Here is a 21,677-nt window from a genome sequence, read left to right on the forward strand (position 1 = left end):
TTCTCGCAAAGAAAAATTTTAATATTAAATTCTTCTCATAGCCTCATGTAGGCCATAGTGAACTTTCACCTTGTTTAGAGCTAAGCTTTTGAAGGAATACTATTCTATCTCTAATAGCACATTGTGTCTTGTCTCTCTCTTTTATCTTTTGAAAGTGTGTAACCAATTCATTATTGTAAACATGCATGAAACCTATTATATATATATATATAATAGGTCTATATATATATATATATATATATGAGAGAGAGAGAGAGAGAGAGAGAGAGATTTCATTATCATCCTCGGAGGTCAAACATGACCTATATGACCAGAAGAAATATATCATGTGGGGTATATGGAGCTGATAAATGGCTTTGTTTCTCATGAATAATTGAAATGAGCATCATGATTGATAGTCAACATCATGGTTTACAAAAGAATGTATGTAGGGAGAGCCGAGGTTGTAAATGCAGGAAATCAAGCTATAATGTGATCAAAAGCTAAGCAATCAAGAAGGGTCTCGCTATTTTTTGGGACACAAAGTGAAAATTCATGGAGACTAAGTTACCAATGCCCCAACATCATGTTAACATTCTAGAGAGAGAGAGAGAGAGAGAGAGAGATCCTAGGACTAGATATTTGTCTTTTTCTTCAAAGCTCAAAATGTAAACATTGAAAAGTGTATGTAATATCTAGAAATCTACTCTCTGACTACTACTGGTTTTGCATCCAAAGGATATTTTATGTCTTTTGTTGAAACTAAAATATAGTTTAAATTCTATCATAGCTTGAGGAAGTTCAATTGCATGATCATACTTCAATTGATGAGAAAGATCTAGATCACTATGAAAAGTTCTTCTTACATATGTGCAATAGCATAGGGATGCTCATTGCCATTGGTTCATTCTATGGATTAAAACCGATGAGTTTAATTATAGAAAACACAATGAAGATAGTGTGATTGATTATATGCTACTCTCCAAAGCTATCATGTATTGCATAAAGAATTTTACTCTTAGCCAATGGATCTCATAATTAGACCATCGGACGTTATGTATTGACCTTATATATGGAGAAACAATTAAGCATGAAAATCACAACCAAAGTGAAAAAGAAGTTATTTTTTTGTATGGATTTCAATCTGGCACCAATGTATATTGAATTGATTGAGCAAAAAATATGGATGACAAAGCTACAATATGATGCACCATTGAAAATTAAATGGGAAGATTTTAAGAAAGTTATTTTTTCTTATGTCATAAATCATGTCAATATCAGCAAAGGTAGATCACGTAATAGGTGACTTGATAATGAGTACCAAGATATTTAAAAATCCTCAATAAATCTAAATGCATGAACAAAGATAACTATCAAATTTATTTGCATACATACAAAACATTGATTCAAAAGAAGAGAAGAACATGGAAAGTCAACCATCAATTTTTTCAACTCCAAGAAAAGGCACATGCATGTGGAAGATTTTGGAGAAACTTGAAGGACAAGCTGTTCGAGAGTTTTGGTAGCTTGGATCTTAGTGATATGTACACACATTATAGGAAACTTTATAAGCAAGAAAATGCTAGAAAGATTCCATTTTATGGTTCACTCCCATGTATACCCTCATTTTTTACTATTGAGGATGTGTCCAACAAGCTTGAAAAATTGGCCTATCATAAATTGAGAGATCTTTAGGGTATGAAGTTGAAAATGATCTTCAAGTTATTTTTACACATGGTTATATGTGTGATATGTTCAACCTTACACTTTAACATGGTATGCCTTGTGATTGGAATATCAATTGGGTCAAGCATTTGCATAAAAAAGGGGTGCAAAGAATGTAAGTAACTACCAGAAAACTATAATGATTGGGTCTCTTATGAAAAAGTTATTTTGGTGCATAATGAAGAAACATTTGAGTGAAAAGAATGACAAGCATGCAAAAGAATAAGCAGTTTTTCATCACTCTTTGTGAGCTCATGGAGGAAAGTTGGTTGAAAGGCAAGAGATTGTATTGTTGCTTTGTGGAATTCAAGAAAGATTTGGATATGATTACACATAATCATTTGTGGAGAAATATGGAAGAACTCGAAGTGCCAAGCGAGTTTATGGTTGCGGTTTTTTGAATCCATGAGAACATGCTATATGTCAATTGTGCATAGAAAGTGGAATTTCAAAAAAACAATTGAGCATTGTTGAGAGGCTTTGGTCTATGCATTGATCATTTGAAACAAATGGTCCTTGACTTTATGTAACAAGAAGGCATTGAGAAGAATTTACTGTTTGCAATGTGGTGATCATGATTTTGTTGTATGTGGATGATGTAGTACTTCTATTATACACTTTAAAGGATGCAAAAAATCTTATGGTTGTCATTGAAAAATTTTGCTTGCATAGTGGGCTGATTGTGATTGATCCAAAACAAAGGCTATGCTTAGAAACCAACCATAATGAAAAGTCATGCATTGTACGCAACAATGAGACACTTGAAGTTTTTAAGAGCTTTAAGTACCTTGGACTTGAGATCTCGAAAAAATCACAAGTGGCATGAATGCTATATGCATCATTTGGAAGTTGGGAAGAGAGCATATTGTGCATTTGAGAACACGTCTAATGTGAAGGATGTCAAACTTTGGGTTTGTTGGGGTAAGCCGTTTAGCTTACACCCAATGCATGACCAACCCCTAAAGCCAAGCATACCAACCATGCACCATTATGTGCATGCATATAATGGTGCATGCATATGTCCCATATCATAAATTCTCCATCACATGCCTCTTTCTTTATACCCACATGCTACAAAATAGCCACATGGTATTAGGCCTAGCCCATATGCTATTTAGCCTATTCCTCACATGTGAAAAAAAGGCTGCCTTGCAAAAGATCTATATAAAGAGCCTCTTGTACACAATATAAAGATCCATAATAACAAGAAACTACCTACTTAGCTATCCAAACTTAATTAGATTCACTTTGTGTAATTAAGCATAGTTATTATTATTTTTACGCCATGAATGGCTCACTCATGTTTCTGCCTTAACTCAACATGTGGTATCAAAGCTAATAGAGTGATTAGAACCTACTAATCACACACCTTTGATCCTAGCATATTCTCTATCTCTATGCTAGATCTAGTGTCTACACACACACTTTGATCGTCATTCAATTTTCCCCTCTCTCTCCTCTAATAAATATCCTAATCGCAAGCTCGTCATCAAGCTTGGGCAAGTCGTTGGAAAGCCAACTGTCCACTACCCTTCTTGGTTGATGAAATTGTGATTAGTGTGAGTAATTAGTATTATTTACCTTTATTAATCCCTATTGCATTAGCTCACACTACAAGAGGTTATGTGCACTTGTGACGTTTTTAGTGATAGAAATACATTGGGTTTTTATACTCCCCGGTGTCACTAAGACCGTTGCTAATAGCATCGCTACGGGAACGTTGCTATGAGCGTTGCTATATAGCGATGCATATGGCGATGCTTATAGCGACGATTACAGGCTACCTATAGCGACGCTCATAGCGACGTTGCAGAGTCTTATATAGCGACGCTTATAGCGACTCCTGAGAGTAAAAACATTTGGGTGGCAGGGCATTGAATATATGCCCTGCCACCCATCAACCATATTGAATGTTTCAATAATAGAGTAAAACCTAAATGAATCCAAGATAAGCCAAGATTCACCTTTGAAAGAAAGTCCAAGGTTTAGACCCAAAGTAGTCACCCACAAGACAATATAACCATTAACTCCATCATCCATAGTATTGTTTGCAGAATAAAGATACAAAACTGACAAAAGTAAATTGATGAAAGTAAATCAATGAGAATTGTACACATCATAGGCAAAATCACTTGATTGTTAAGCTTTGCAAATGTAATAGTTACAACACCATTGTCATTATTGAAAAAATATACATGGTTTTTCAATAGTTACAAAAGAAAACTAATGCTATCTAGCTATGGCTAGACCGATGTCATCTAATCAGACGTCTCATCGCGTCCAAGCGGCATATTTGTTGGATTCTACAAAAAAAACAATAAGACTTTCTGTAAGTATAAACTTATGATTTACAAAACAATACAACAAATAGAAAAGAGTAAACCCTAATACTAACCATGCTGTCGCAAGAACTCAGAATGTCCATCAAGGCGTTTAAGCCCTTTCTGCCTGCGTACTCCCGCTTGTACGGTGTGGGGTCACGTACTGTCATAGACCATTGTCCAAAACATACAAAGAATCCATTATGTTAGAATTTAAAAGTAAAAATAGATGTAACTACCAAACCTAAAGAGCAATGCAAAAACACTTACAAAATCGGCCTCAAATGATGTCCACCCGCCGCTCCCCAAGTGGTGCGAGCTCCCTGCCTCTACTTGCACTTTGGCTGCCTTCTTTTTTTGCTTCCACTTGTCAGGATTCTCACGCACTGCCACAGGTGCCCCTTCTTGGTAGTCAACCACGGGGGAATGTTGTTGTTGATGATGAAAACAGGCCATACACTGTAAGATGTTGATCTCTAACCAAATGGATTTACGCCATCCATAGCCAGGCTTAGGCACAAATTTTGATCTTCCCTGGTAAAATCCGGCCATGTTTCGTCTATATGTTTCTAGGCTGCGCAATCTACAAGAATCCGTAGCACACCATCTAAAGATTTATTCTCCTCATGCTGAAATTGGAGCTGATCTCTTTAGATAGCTGATTCCAGTGTTAGAATGTATAGCTACTGGTGATTCATCAATTCAATCAGTAGAACTAGAGGAAATAGAACTGGAGGAAAAGATAGAAACTGAACTAGAACAGTTACATGAACTGGAATACATTTGTTGAGAGAGAGACAAACTCAATGACTGGAATTAGTGTTCAGATTCAATTTCAGATTCAAATTCAAATTCAGAAGGAATGGATACAAAGTATATCTGGTTGAAGTACACTCGATTACTGTATTAGGGATCACAAAGTAATAGTACAATTGAGGATACTGTAGCTCGAGAACAGCTTCAGGACTACAAGCACACAACTAAGAGTAAGAAGTCAAAAGATAAAACAACCCAAAAGTACAGCCAACCCTATTACAATGTAATGGATCCTATTTATAGCCTCTTGGAGTTACTGTGGTAACCGCCATGGTAATTACTGACTGGTCCGTTGCTCGACTTTCAGGAGCTGGTTCCCACCTAGTGAAACTGCGTCCGCCATCTACATCCTTCCCTCCTTTCTTGAATTTTGGTAAGAATCCAAAATTTCTGGAAACAAATCCACCGTTTGATCCTTCTGAAATATAGCTTTATGCCATATTTCATGCTTGTTGAGTGCTTGACACCCCCTATAATTGTAATTCCAAGGGTGTCCAGTCAAAGAGATACCAACACCTGGTTGAGAAAATCCACCGTCTGATTCTGAAATGCTTGGAAAAATCCACCGTCTGATTCTGCGAACGGCTGGAAAATTCCTCCATCGAATTCTGAGATGGAACTACCCAGTATCCTTCCACTGAACCCGCTTCCTTTTACCCTTAGGTCTTGATGGTGTCGTAGAAGTCCCAGTGCCAGCATTTTCCTTTTGAATGAGTCTGTAAATGGCCTCTTTCTCAAGCTGATCCCACCTCTCTGTGGTCATTTCGACTTCATAAGGCGTGAGGGGATGATAAGTTTTGGTGTCAGGATCATAGAGCGTGCGTTTGCCTTTTGTTAGACGAGTCCTGGCCAATTTGTGACAATGCAAAGCTGTATGGATCCATCCTTCTGGAAGAGGCTAATTTGTTTTGATCTTAGCTTCAAAGAGAATCTCAGCCATCTCTCTGTACTGGGGTCCTAGGCCTGGTTTAGCCGTAATGTCCTTTTCAGGAACTTTAGAGGACTCAACAGTGAGTTGCAGCAGCTGGTTTGTGATCTTAGTGAGGCCTCTAATTTGAATTTTCCATTGTCCCATACAGAGCTTGATCCTCTGCACCTCATCTTTTAATTCTTAGAAATCATTTAATTGAAGAGCATCATTGAATAGCGTTTGCCAGGTTTTCCATTCCACAGTTGATCACTCATACCAATCCTAAAGATCATCAGTAATCTTAAAGTATGTAAGCCGATCTACTGGTTCTGTATGTTGAGGATATAGTGCTGGAAAAAACCTTGGCAGCTCCGCTTCTCTTGCTGATAAAGCATACAGGAGAACTGGGGAATCAGGTACAAACTCTAGAAAATTAAGGACAGCCTGGTTCTCCTGTTGTATCATCTTCCTGGTAGCTTTAACCAGCTGCAATAATCTCCGGAGAGCAGTTTCCTGTTCTCCTACTGTCATTTGAGTTTGAGGTCCTTTGCTTGTGGTAGTCTGGTCTTCAAGAATAGCTCTCACCTTATGATCCAGAACTCCCCTAGCAATCTGCATTTGCACTAAGATCTCTTTTAACTGACTTCTAACATCTTTCATACATTTATATGGCGGCTTATCCCCCAGCAAGAGTTCTAATTCCATGGAAAGGGAATGACAATCTGCAGTAGAATGCCTCTGCCAATGTGGATTAACTACTTTCTCATTAGTAGTTAATATCCATTCAGACACTCTCTCTAGCAGTTGTATTGTACTAGGATGCTCAGGCAATTGGCACACCTCCTGATCATGGAAAGAAGCTGATTTCCAATGTTGAACCATTTTCCTAGCACCGATATATAGTCACTGAAATCGCTCCAGATCAGTGATAAGATCATCATCCTCCAGATACATCTTGGTTATAGGAGCCTGTTGATGTCGTAATCTCTTGTTCATCATGATGAGCTGTAATGAATGTTGCTCATCACTTGTTGGAATCTCAGTCACATCTTTGCCTTTTCCTTTATCATATGTACTGTGTTGTGACTGGTGTATTGGTGAATTTCTAACATTGCTAGTTTGTTGATCTCCCACCTGCTGGTCACCCGACTGCTATCCTTCATGCTGGTCTAATTGGTCTGCCTTGGACTGATTCCCTCCGGTAGCCCCCGTTCCACCATTACCAAGTCCTAAAGGTGGAGATGGAGGAGAGTCATCATCACCATGACACTCTTCTGATCCTCCCCCTTCTCTTCTTCATCAGCTTTTTCCTTATTATCATCTTCCTCAAGGTTGTTCTGCTGCTCAATATAATCAAGGATAGCTTGGTTTGCCAGAGCACTATTATATTCAGAGATTTTGTCTTGCAAGTCACTCTGCATTGTTTCCATGAGAGTCCTCAAATTGTCGATATCAAAAACAGCATTCCCTTCTGGATTTAATATCTCAATCAAATTATTATAGATGTATCTTTCCGTTAAGGTGGCTTTCAAAGCAGTGTGGGTATTCAGCAATGAGTTGAAATCAACTCGCTTCATTCTCAGCAGAGTTTTCAAATCTATCCGCAGTCCTTTCAGCTTCTACCTTTTCTTCCCTCAAGGTCCGTATCTCAGACTCCACCTTGGATAACCTATTTTCTAATTGTTGAATGGTCCTAGCTGACTGAACTTCAATGATACTGTGGTGCAGGGTCTGGGTGGCCCTCTCCTACTTCATCTATTCAATCTTCTGCTCAGCTTCCTTCAGTTCAATTTTTGCCTTGGTTAATTCATCATCTAACACTGGAGTATCCAGCATTTGTCCTATGGCATTCACAATAGTGCTCCAAGATGATTGAATTAGTACAGAACAGCCATCCTTCACTGTGGTTGGATCACAGACAGTTGGCTCATAAACTGTGACAGGAGCCATATATGGTAATGTAGAGTAATCAGATTTCTGCAGAAGTAGACGTCCTTTGAGAGGATGAGTCTACAGCTGCTATAGCCTATCTTTCTTTGTTAATCATAGGGCCGCTTCACTATAAGAAATGGAAACCTTTCCAAGTGGACTTGAAGGTGCCGGTCCTTTTCCCTTCTCAGTCTGATCTGATGGCTACTCAGCACTAGCCCTATCTGACTAGTCTTGTCCCGTACTGGTGGTTGCTGAAATCTGCCCTGTTGAATGGCTGACTCAACCAGTGGTCTGATTGAGAGGTTGTGCAGTCTAACTGATCGAAGTTTTTTCAGTAGACACTGTTTGGATCTCGCTTTCTAACTGCTTAAGAAGAGCAGTGCTTTTAGTCATTGTCGTCCTTGACCTTTTAGAACTGCTTGCCTCCTCTTGTGTGGCCTTTCTCTTTTGTCTAGTGAGAGCTAACTGGTTTTTTGGGGACTCTTCATCTGAAGATAATTCAACATTGCTAGGAACTGGAAATGGCTTCTGGCTCCAAGCCAATCTTACCTAGACATGGGCGTCTGGAGCAGATGCCCAGTAAAGAAACTGCCAAACATACCAAGCTTTGAAGATATTCTAAGACTTCAACTTGGCAGTCTGCTGAAGCACATTGTGTGATAATATCTAACAGAGATTGATAGAAACTGTAGAGTCCGATCTTTTTTCTAAGAGCATAGCAAATAGCTTTTCTGACACATAAGTAGGATTAGTTTTAAGACTCATAGCTTTAGCCACAAAGCGGCAGGCAGCAGGAATGTCCAGAACTGATACTAGCAGTCCTTGTGCACTGGCTTTTCGTTTCTTTTTGGCAGCATCATCTTCTTTCAAGGCTGCACTGATTTTCTCTGTAGTTGCCACAGATGGCTTTGGCCAATTTGGCATTCGGAATGCAAAAGCAATATTCTCTGGAGTGACTGACACTTTTCTACCATAGACCATAGCACTTCCGTCTTCAGCATTGAAGGAATCCAAAACTTGCCTTATAATTGTTGTGTCAAACTCTATCATTTGTTGCTTGCACAACCACATGCAAATCCCACAATCTAAGTAAGGCCTCTGCTTGCTCAGTAAACACATATCTCCGTATTTTTCTGTGACAAATAAGCAGAAGAGTCACTTTTGCAACAGCAATAAGGGCTTGGGTTTCTTCTATAGTTTCCTGCATCTTCTCCGACATTTTCTTCCTACCCATACACCACGAAGACGATGAATCAGTATACGAAGAAGAAGATGGCTTACTTGATTCATCAAACTTGTATCCTGGTGTGGCTGGCAAGGATAAACAACAGTCCACATTCTCCTTGGACGAAGAGGTTTGCGGCTGTAGTGAAGAAACTTCAAAGCTCGGCGATGGCGAATGAACGACAGTCTATAGGCGCTGTGCAGGAGACTTGCGAGAAAGAACACTTACTCGCCTCATCGTTATACACATTCGTGCCATAAAAGCTCCACCACTTACCCGTTCCTAGAGTTTTGTGCACCATAAGTGACCTGGCAGGCATGCATTGGACAAGACTCTCTCTTGTCTTTGAAATGGTTACCACTGATAGTCCTTCCGACCATTGTTTCCCTAAGAACTGATATTGGTTTCCATATTTTTTTGGTTCTGGTATGGACAGGGTTTGGTCGCACAGGTACTATTCTGACTTTTGACTGGCTCTGGAACTGGTTGTACATGAAAAAGACCTAAAATAGCTAATTCTGGATTTTTCTGGTCTTCAGTTCCCAGACCATCAATTCCCTTTTCCCCAAAAGCTTCCCCGGCTTCTGAATAATAGAGCTTGATTTTAGCTCCATTATATACCCCTGGCAACAATAATCCAGATAAATCTTTCATCCTTATCGTGCCATCGGAGAACACCCAATCAACTTCAAATGATCCTGCCCAGGCTATCTTTAAGTTTGGTTTCTTAGGGCCTAATTTTGATTGATATAAGAGAACCAGATCACCTTTCTGAAACTCCCTGACCTTAATTCGTCCATCCTGCTAGTGTTTCCTTCTTTGTTGAACAATTTCTTGTTCCAGCATAGCCCTCTGTCTTAGCTCATCTAGCTGTGTTAGCTCTTCTAGTCTCTTTTTGAGATTGTGATTAAAATCCAGGCCATGCTCAACGGCCATCCTGAGACTGGGTGTGACAAATTCCATTGGTACAACAGCTTCAGTGCCATACACCATTCTAAATGGTGTTAACTCGGTAGTGACCTTATAAGCTGTCCTATATGCCCTGGCTTTTTCTGCACAATCTTGGTAAGGATAGTCTTGACAGTCTTGTTACTGCTTTTTGCTTGCCCATTGCATCTAGGATAATAAGGTGTTGATTTCCGATGCTTGACGGAAAGCATATCATGAAAATATCCACAGTGTCATTTATAAAGTGTGTACCTTGGTCTGACACAATCTCCACAGGACATCCGTATCGGCATACAATATTCTCAAATAGGAACCTAGCCGTGGATTTTGTTGTGTTGTCGGGAAGAGCCTTAGCCTCAACCCACTTGGTTACATAACAGGTAGCCATTAATATATATCTATTCTTTCTGGGAGTAATCTTTTTGAATGGGCCCATAAAATGCAGACCCCATTTCATGAAAATCCCCAGTGGCTGGACTGGTGTTAAAGGAGTCATGTCTGTTGTTGTGGGTCTCCCATTCTTTGGTATATATCACAGGTTTTGCAAAAGCTTCTGACGTCAAATATTAAAGTCTACCACCAATAGAAAAATGTCCACCAGATTCCCCATTATGTACCTCTGCAATAACTTGCATTCTACCCTCCATAGGCACACATCGGTGAAGAATCCCATCGACACCCAATCTGTAGAGTGATCCGCCAATGATAGTGAACTTTAGGCCTTTAATAACCAGAGCCTTCTTCTGATTCTCATTCCAATCATCTGGGAACCCACCCTTACACAGGAACTGATATACTTCATACAATTCTGGATCAATTGAATCTGCCGCTTCTAGCTGAAATAGTTCTGCATCTACCGGCTCGTCTCCTTAGAGTAGCCTTCGATACTCCTAGACAAAAAATCAGTGCCACAATGGTTTTTGCCAGGTTTATGGAAAATACAAAATTCAAATTCCATGAGGAACATCATCCATCGTATCAGCCTGCCTTGATTAATGACTTTATTAATCAAAAATAATAAGGCTTGATGATCCACATAGAAATGAAACAACTTGCCCAGCAAATAAGGTCTGAATTTGGTAGCACTAAAAACCATCCCTAAGGCTTCTCTTTCAGTAGTTGTATATCCTTGTTCAGCTTGATTGAACCTACGACTGGCAAAGTATACTGGATAATCAGTTCTTCCTTTTGGCTGAGCTAGAATTGCTCCCGTTGCCAGTCTCGAAGCATCCACATGTACATGAAAAATGACATCCCAATCCGGTTGTCAAAGAACTGGTTTACTGATGATGGCATTCTTTAATTTCTGAAAACTTTCTTCACATTCAGCAGTCCAACTGAACTTGCTGGTTTTCTTTGTAAGCTCATATAATGGTAATGCTTGGGAGGCAAACTTGTGCACAAACCTTCTGTAAAAATTAATATATCCCAGAAAAGAACTTGATTTTGATGCATTTCTAGGCGCCTTGGCCTGTTGAACGCACTGGATCTTGTCATTGGCCATTTCTATTCCATTTCTGTACACCACATGTCCCAGTAGCTGTCCTTTCTAGACTAAGAAAATAGATATGAATGGATTCAGACAAATCCACTTTTCCTGACAGTGCTTAAAAACCATCTCCAAAAATAGTAAATGCTTTTCCTCTGTGGAATATACAGTGAAGTCATCCATGAATATGGCAAGTAATTGATGAATAAATTCACTGAAGATTTCCATCATATATCTTCGAAAAGTAGCCGGTGCATTGCAAAGGCCAAATGGCATTACCAGATACATAAATGCTCCCCACTCCGTAATAAAAGTGGTCTTTCCCAGATCCTCAGGAGCAATTTGTAACTGGTTATAACCACTATACCCATCCATAAAGCTATACATCTCATATACTACAATTTCATCAAGTAACATATCTGTGAAGGGAATGGAAATGTTCCTTGATGGTTTGAGCATTCAGTTTCCTATAGTCTACACATACTCTCAGCTTCCCATTCTTCTTAGGCACAACCACAATAGGAAGCAACCAATCACTACTGGCTACTTCAGTAATGAACCCAGCTTTTAGAAGGTTGTCAATCTCTTCCTTGACCTTCTTAGCATAATTTGGATTCATTCGATAGCGCTGCAGTCGTACTGGCCTGGCATCGGGTTTTAGTGGTATTCGATGTTGACAGACCTCTGGATCCACTCCTTTGAGATCAGTATGTTCCCATGCGAACACATCTTTATAGTGCCGGAACATATGTCGTGCCTTCTCTTTCATTGTAGGATTCAGATGTTTATTACCTTGATCATTCTAGGGTTTTCCTCAGACCTCAAATTCGTTTCCTCTATCTCCTGATCATCTGGAAGCAACCAGTTAGTCCCTCCACCTTTTCCCTTGGTTGACTCCTTAGCATAATCCCAGGACGATCCTCTGAGCTCTGAATTACTATTCTGATTTTTAGTATCTCCTCCAGAGTGTGCATGTTCTACTGGTGTGCTAAAATCAACTAGTTCTTTTGGCCTTCCAATTAGCCAAACTGAACGTTCTCCTAAATTCAGTTAAGTGAACTGGTCTGGAAATTGTTTCTCTTGTTTTTCAGCTTCATCTTTATTCAGTAAAATTGCATTGAGATCTATCTCTGTTAATGGAAAAATATTCATAGCCACTAACATTCTCTCAATTTTCTTCACCTTGTACTCCTGGCAAAGCTCTTTGGGTCTCAGTTATTTTCTCCAACTTCTAGTGTTATTTGTCTGAATCCAGATTCTGCCACTGGCCCCTTGCATTGTCAAGAGTCTGATTAGCATAGTCGTGAATAGCCTGTGCGTTCGCAACCATGGGCGTCCCAGTAGCATCCCATATGCTCCTTGCACATCCAGTACTAGGAAACTAGCTTTGAACTTTTCTTTGCCCACTTGTATCTGCATATTCTCTACCATTCCAGTTGCCTACACCACTCGATGATCCGCCATTCAAACTTTGAAAGGTGATGGTTTCAAGTTAGTAGTTCCCATCCTTTGTTGAAGATGTGCTCCCAAAATGTTTACCCCTGCTCCTCCATCTAGTATGACGCTTGATAGTGGTTCCCACTATTTATGAACTTTGTAATCCACATGAATCACCAGCACTTCATCATCTCTGAGAGCTATCAAGTCGACTGATCTGGCCTTTGCCTCAGCCTTCATTCGTTGTCTGATGAATTTCATTGCTTCAGGAAAATTTCTTCTAATGTCCTCTAAATCCACAGTGAGTTTTTGAATTCTGCCACAAATTTTGACATGAATTTTCTCTTTCTCATGATCAGAGTTGTTGTCAGAACTTAAAGAACTGGTAGTATCTTCACAATACCACTCCTTTATTTCAATGCTTTCAGCTCCTTTAGCAGTTCCCAACTCTTCCATCAGCCCTTGTACTGCAGCCAACATGGTCTTAGGCATCCTAGGCCTCGACTGATTTGGTTGTGTTGTCTCAGAAAACAGGGTAGGTATCTTATGAATGACCCGGGCGTCAGAACTCTCTAGCTGCTCTGGCAGCTTTTTGGCTAAATCCTCTGTGATTTTTGCCGCTAGTTCTCTTTGCTCCCGCCATTCATCAACCACCTTTTCTTTACCCTTGGCCTTCCATACACCTCTCTGCTGAGCCCATTTGCTACTTTCAGGAGTGATTGGTTTCGCTGGATTTTCTAGAATTTCCTCAATCACCACCCCTTTACTTTGTGTAAGTGCTCGTACAGGAACTGGTTCTGGAACCTTCGCCTCAGTATCCGCAGCCCCAGTTGTTTCTGGACAGTGAGTCGCGAAATGCCCATACTTACCACATGTATAGCAATTGAGGCTTCAACTCTAAAAATTACCACAACCTTGGCCCCGGATAGTACTTGCTTGGTATCTACCACATCCTGCACCAGTACCGCTAACACCCGGTTTCTCTTCTTGATAAGCACTGGTAGTTTCCACCCTTACTGGTTCAGCATTGGTCAATGCCACCACTGAAAAATATTTTTCCTTCTTAAAATGATGAATTCAAATACCACATTTGTTCCATAGATGGCCATAGGCTTTGCAATAAGTGCACTGTGGGCATTCGTTTGAAACAGGGTCTTTAGATTTACACTTTGAACACCAGGTTTCCATTCTTCTTACCGACTGTCTAGTTTGGTTAATTTCAGCAATTTGCCAAGCCATCTCTTCAATCTTCCTAGACCAAAATCCCTTCTTAATCTTGTCTTTGGTCCTTTCATCCGAGCTACTCTTAGAACTACTGTAGGCTCTACTGGACTTAGAATCTTCATTAGAAGTACTGCTACTACTGGACCTCCTCTTCTTATGACTCTTTTCCTTCTTAGCTTGTTGTTCTAGCTTCAGGGCTCGCTGCACCAAATCATTAAATTTCTTGGTTGATGCTGGAACCTCCTGTTCCCTAAGCTTCTTACTACAAAAACCATTCAAAAACCATGCTCGCAGCCGCTTTTTGGATGGTGGTTCCTGCAGTTGTCTAGTTAGTTCCTTGATTTTCTCAACATAACTTCTGACTGACAATTTTCTCTGCTTTATCTTATCCAGCTCACAGAGTATATCCTCATCCCGTCTGTTGTCTGAATATTCTAGTTGGAAAGATTTAAGCAGTTCATTATATGATCTGAGTTGACAAGCCGGGTAATGGTAGTACCATTTCCTTGCTGCCTCCTTTAATGTTTGCGGAAAGTATTCACCCCAGTCATCTTCATCGATATTTTATAACTCATCATACTACTCAAAGGCTTGGATATGAACATCCAGGTCATCCTTCTTTCCCCCTTTGAGCACGGGAAAAGAAATTTTCAATGAAGATGTGTAATCATGTCTATCAGCATCATTTCTTCCTCTTCTCACCTTGGGATCCTGACTCTTTTTTGAAGCTTTCTTATAATGGTTTGTGTCTACATCCCAATTAATTTCTACCTCCATCTCAGTTGTTGTTTCGTCCCTGGCTTTTCTACTGGAACTATGATGACTTCCTTTACTGCCTTTGGCTCCTTCGTCTCTTGTCTGGTCCAAGAACTCTTGGCCTTGCGTTCTTCCCTTTCAGCCCTTCGTCTTCTGGGCTGACTACAATGCTGAGAGTCCTTTGTCTCATCAGCATGACTGTGCTCCTCTTGAGCCTCAATGTCAGTTACTTGTTCATCCTTGGGATCAAAATCTCTTTCTAACTCCTCAGGGATAGGGTCAACGCGGTAGGATGGTTTCCGGCCACGATTGGGTTTGGGTGCCATTACTGCAGCTGAAAACTCAAACTAGGAGAGGAGTTTGTTGGTCAACGAGCAACAGCTCTAGCCACTGTGATCGCCAAAATGGAATTGGCGCTGATCTCTTTAGATAGTTGATTCCAGTGTTAGAATTTATAGCTACTGTGATTCATTAGTTCAATTAGTAGAACTAGAGGAAAAGATAGAAACTGAACTAGAACAGTTACATGAACTGGAACACATCTGCTGAGAGAGAGACAAATTGAATGACTGGAATTAGTGTTCAAATTCAGATTTAGATTCAGATTCAGAATCAGAAGGAATGGATACAAAGTATATATGGCTGAAGTACACTCAACTATTGTATTAGGGATTACAAAGTAAGAGTACAACTGAGGATAATGTAGCTCGAGAACAGCTTCAGGACTACAAGCACACAACTAAGATTAAGAAATTAAAAGATAAAACAACGTCCTATTTATAGCCTCTTGGAGTTACTGTGGTAACCGCCATGGTAATTACTGACTAGTCTGCTCTTCGGCTTTCAGGAGCTCGTTCCCACCTAGTGAAACTGCCTCCACCATCTACATATGCCATGATGCTAGGGAGGTCATGGACTTACATTCAAAGAAATGCTTGATGCAAAGAAGCAGAGAAAAATGTCGCAAAACCTTTTGTGGAATTTTCGTTACATGGAGATCTACTCGATATCTCTCGAAATCACATTTTGGACACTTCTCCATGTCTATGTATTCCCCTCTGAAAAGAATGCAATCGTTAGGACAAGCGTGAATCGAATTGTAATCCATCCCCAAGTTTTGCAAGATCTTTCTTGCTTCCTCTCTGGAATTTGGCATCACATTATCAGCTGGCAGTATGTGCTCTTTGAACAATCTACAGAGAGAAAAAATGTGGTACACTTGTGTAAGTAATCTATCAAATCATTATACATCTAGAGTTTTTTATTAAAGTAAACACATTGCAATAGATCACCTAAAGCGCTGTGATGCTAGTGTCACTCCATCCAAACTTTGCCTGCATGTTGAGAAGAACCAGGAGCGCCTTCAATCTAGACACACATGCTCCATCATACAATGGCGTGTCGGCTTCACTTTTCATATCATCATAGATAAGCCTTTCTAGATCCATGATCGTCATGATCATTTCATTGCTCTCGGGCTCAAACATTGCCTCGTTGGGAATGTGGTCTGCATGATCATCCTCCAAGCTGTCAGAGGCTACATCTTGTGGCCTCACGTATGCTGCTTGACCAAAGCGCCTATGAACACATCTATTGGGTTGCAAGATTGTTGCCTTTTGGCCAGCGTCAGAGTCTGACGAGTTATAATTGGCAACAACTCAACCTATAATATATGGATCAAACTCGCCAAATTCGCAAACCTGCTACAAAGAAATGCATCTTGTGCGTCACACACCATGCTTGCATTGATTACAAGGACATAAGATCCTTGTTGAAAGATAGGTGTTTCGGTTGGACGGCCCCACATCCTCATCACTACTCATAATGAAGGTAAAAACCTTATAGCATGGACATAAATTTAATCTTCTATTGGCATCCTCTGTCTTCTCTCTCTCTCTCTCTCTCTCTCTCTCTCTCTCTCTCTCTCTCTCTCTCTCTCTCTCTCTCTCTCTTTGTTCACAGTGTAAACTACCTCACATTCTCTTGTCATGTCCAATCCCCGCACACCTCGGTCATTAGGAAATTTCGGAGTTCGTTTGGAGGTCCTTCTAAGAAAATGTATTTTTTGCACTCTCTCTAGAAAATATGGCGAATAATAGAGGCGGGTTTGTCATGGTAAAAGTTCAAAAAGTGTATTTTAAGTAGATTCTTTATCCTTCTGAACATTCGTCCGTAATGATTGAGGGATAATCTTCTTTTCAGTTGCATTGAATGAACCTCGTCAACATGGAGGGAATGAGGCTAACATGGAGGGACGAAGCCGCAGCCGCCTATTCACTTTTCATTAAACCTGCACCTTTGGCTAATGGCGCACTCCTCAAATGGCACAAATGTTACACAGAAACGAGCCAAATATCACCTTCACATTGATTTGGACAACGACTACCAACCATTGATTAAGCGGAGTAAAGCAAATACACATATACCTCCCGCATCCATAGACACGCTCAGAGCTCAGGGAGCTAAACACATAGATATATGGATGAGAGTCTCTCTCTATTCTAAGAATCCAATGACTAATGCGTCTCCACCATTTGTCAATCCTACAAGCTTATTGACCTTTGCTGGTGATGGAGAAAACGGCCTTCTGGGTTATTGTAAATCTCTTACAAGGCAAGCTGAAATTTATAAGGGCATTCTCCAAGCTCAACAATGTGAGATTGTTCGTCTTTCACATTTGCATTCTACAGATCAGGTTACCATTTTGCAACACAAAACAGAGGTACAGGAACTGAAAGGAAAGGTACGAAGTTGTCAAATGAAGGACACCATCTTGGGTGGTCGTATCCGAAAGAAGAAATTGCGCAACCTTGAAACATTGCAAGTTGCATCCGGACGTCTCAAGAAAAGAATCCGAGCATTAAGGTGATGCTTCTTGGTTGATTAAATAGTCTTAGTTAAGTAAATTTTTTTTCTAGTTATGCATTGTTTTCATGTGCCTAAATAATGTTAGTTAAGTAAATTTTCTGTTATTTACTTATGCATTGTCTTCATGTAGAGATTCAATCTATCCTGACAAGGAAAACATTGACCCCAAAGCCAATATAGGAAAGAGATTGAAGCCACTTATAAGTAGAAGCCTGTCTGTGTTTGAGCAGCTCCAGGCAAAGTTTGCACCAGCTATTTTTGACATAGCCCTCCTGACATCAGGTGCTTTAGTAAACATGGTCAAACAAACCATTGGGTTGATCATGAAAACCTTTCAAGAACTGAAAAATCTTGCAATTACTTCCTTGCCAAACATAGTTGAGCGCATACATCTTGTGCAACAGCTTTATACGGAGTTCAAGAGCAAGGAAAAGTTAGAAAGAGCAGCAAAGCGTGCAAGAGTGGAAGCCAGTTCTTCCGAAGCTGCTGTTGAACCAGAAATCCTTCTTAGAACAGAGCCTACAGCGGTATCCGTTGCTGCATTAGACATCTCTCAGCTACCACCTATTTTACACCTTTTACCCGACACAGCAGTCTTCAATATCCAAGCTCCACTACTGGGAGAGGAAAAATGGGCACATGTGTGGGTGTCACACATCCCGCTTTCAAAGATCAAGTGTATGCTGCAAAAGTGTTCAAAGTACACTTACATGGGCCCACCATGGAGCAACAGGTCAAAGACGAAGCAACAATTTTGGATATTTCACATCGTGGTATTATCTACCCTCTTGCCATGGTGTGCCATGTGGAGCGACCTATGCTCATTTCACGATTTTGGAATGGCGGCCATGTGGAGCAATGGATAAAAGAATGCACTGCAAATGGCAGGCAGCCTGTCATTCGCGATTACGTACTCACTGCAGGAACAGTAGAGCTATTCCAGGAGAATATTTTGCAGATCATCAATGCTCTCCTCAAAACTCTGAAGTATATACATACGCATAACTACCTCCACAATGATCTACACTCTCGCAATATGATGTTGCATTTTGGCGAAAAAGGTGTTTACGCCGGTATTGTGCATTGGGGTTCATGCACTAAAACAAATATGACAGCCGGTTTTCCTCCTCTACGCGATATGCAGATAGAAACTAGAAAACAATATGAGAGAGATTATCCATGGGTAGCCCCCGAATGTATATCTAGTAATCCTCCCTCCTGGACCAAAGCTATGGATATTTATTCCATGTGTCATACATGTAAACGCATTTTGAAGTGCTTACCAGAGCCCCAAGAACAAAGCAAGAGACATTTTTTGAGTAATGTACTTGCCCATCTTGAAAGCGGCAAGCGCGTTCACCCCAAAACCTGGCCTAATGCTTTTAATCTCTCCTTATGTTTATATGGTGCCCATAGAGTGGGTTACAACATTGTAATGACAGCTGGCTTACGACCAGTTGATGATTAATGAAAACGCAGTCTCATCAATCATTTGATGAATGATTCTATGATTAATGAAAACCAGTTACACATCTTATGTTAGCAAGGTAGAGTATCAGAGCTGGAAAAAGCTACATATTCCAGTCAAAGATCAAGAACCACCTACTCATAACGCAAAGGCTGAGGTTTGACAATCAATAGACATGCTATTTTCGATGTGCGACAAAGATGACTGGTCACAAGGTGATATGAACAAGTTCAAGGAGAATCTCAACCTTCTCAAGAAATCATTCAAGATAGCATGGACAGACACCCAGATTACTCACTACATGGTATTATTGTGTATTTGATTCTCTTTATGTGAAACTATGTGAGTGTAAAACATTCTAAGTAATTTGTTTTCATATCCAGCACATCATTTTCAATCATTTACCATATTTTATACAAAAGTATGGGAACCCGGAAATATGGAATACCCAAGGGATGGAAAAGTCTCATTACATGGCCAGAAATGTGTATTTCAGGCACACACGACATGGTGGCTCTCGAATCAAGGCTAACAGTTTGAGAGAACTATTTGAATGGTTTTATCATAGAATCATTCATCGAATGCAGGCAAAAGAAGTCTTGGCCTCTTCAGCAACGGCACAAGCCATCAGACATTTACAACAAAAAAAATGAAAAGATCAATGGCATACAACAACTCCGGTGCTCGTGAAGGTCAACAAAGGTGGAGAGAGACAATGGTGTATGTGAACCACAAGTGGAGAAAGATACTCTGAGTGGATGACATTGTACAAAATTTCTATATTTCTGTAATACATTATCTTATACAATTGCTACTTGAAGTGTATCAAGATTTTAAAGGTTCAATTTTGTTTTTTGGCACATCACCCTTGTAACGAATCATGAGATGTTTGCCATACTCTAAAAGTTCATCCGAGTTTTGTCTACCAAGAGCTAGTGCCATTGCTATGTAAGTGTAGTAATACGCTGCCCGACCACCTGTATAGCCCGGGCAGTAACCAAAACAATCTTTGGTAAACACTTTGTCCATAAGAATGACTTTATCTGCACTTTTGGGCAGCACGGGTCCACCCAAGAAGCGTGATAGTGTCTTTAATGTGTAAGTTTCTATTGTACCCTCTTGTGACATTCCATTGTGAAAAACTATTATCGACGACTCGCAAAGTTTTGAAAGGTACTGTGCTAGGGCCGCATCCCTTCCATGATACTCTTGAGTTCGCCGTCGAAGGAAGTCATCCTTGTCAGCAATCCAAGACTGCACATATCATGTCTGAGTAAGTGACAGAGAGAGAGAGAGAGAGAGAGAGAGAGAGAGAGAGAGAGAGAGTTACCATGAAGCTCTATTCCTGCAAAAAGAGGTTTTCTTGCCACAGGTCCACAGATGTAGTTGACTTCTGACGTGAATGGTTCAACCAATCCTCCACTTCTTTGTGACTTGTTGATGGTCTTAGGCTTTGTCTTATTGCTTGGAAGGTGGCTTCATCCGGTAGTGTCTCCTTGTATTTTTCAGATTTCTCAAAGCAACTTCGGAGGCATTCCATTGGATTGCTGGATGTTTCCATTGCCTCATCATCACTACTATCCTCTGAAACAAATCCACTCCTCTCCTCTTGGATTCTGGAAATGATAGCCAGGGAGAAGTCCTCCCTTAAATAAAAGATGCTATGCACATCATGTAAAAAGATATAGGTCCTGTCTCCAATCATGAACTCAGGCACAGTAGGCAACATCATCTAAGCATGCTTCTCAGTGAAGTTACCGACATCCAAGGGCAGTTTGATTTCTATTGTTTTCACAGAGATCATCTTACTTCTTTGAAATTCAATTGCCTCAACCTCAAGGTTGACTGTATCTTCAACCTCCTCGGCTTCTTGTATGTGTGTTGTCTCCTCGCATTCTTCGTCTAGTGCTGCATCCTGCTCCTCTATCACCTCATCAGGATTCTGCATGAGGAATCCAAACAGGCTGTTCAGATAAATCATAAAGCCAAAGGATTCCTGAATAAGTTTTCACTATTTTTGGTGCAAAGGGCAAGTTGAATGTCGGCAAGCAAGTGGTAATTTCCTATACTTCTTCAGTCCCTGTCCTTTTCCACCGCAGTCATTTAAATGAACGATAGTCATACTGGGCAGAACAACCCTCCCTACCTGCACCATCAGTTCAAATTGATCTCTGTAGGGCTGCAAGAATTCATTGTGTTGAGCTAAAAGGTCTTCAATATCAAATTTTGGGTTAAACATAGAATGAACTAGATCATATTTGTCCCCAGCACCACATGATGTTGCAAAATCGGACAGCCTCTCATCAGTTACATCTGGCTCTTCCAGAGAAGGCACATCCTCTTTGGCTTTACCTTTACTTGCACAAGGATTGCTTGCTGGGAGATCTGCATCATCTAAGAAGTCTATATTCCTCTTTCTTGTATTTTTCTTGACAAGTACTGTAGAGGGTGAGGGACCCTTGTAGGGTGAGGGATACTCTTGGTCTGCCGACCTCTCTGACTCATCTTCACAAATTGACTCTTCTTGATCAAAGTCCTGACAAAAGTCAACAATTCTTTTGGCAGAAACGCTAAGCAAC

The sequence above is a fragment of the Adiantum capillus-veneris genome, chromosome 24, assembly GCF_014529385.1.
Source record: "Adiantum capillus-veneris isolate H3 chromosome 24, ASM1452938v2, whole genome shotgun sequence".
Taxonomy (NCBI): Eukaryota; Viridiplantae; Streptophyta; class Polypodiopsida; order Polypodiales; family Pteridaceae; genus Adiantum; species Adiantum capillus-veneris.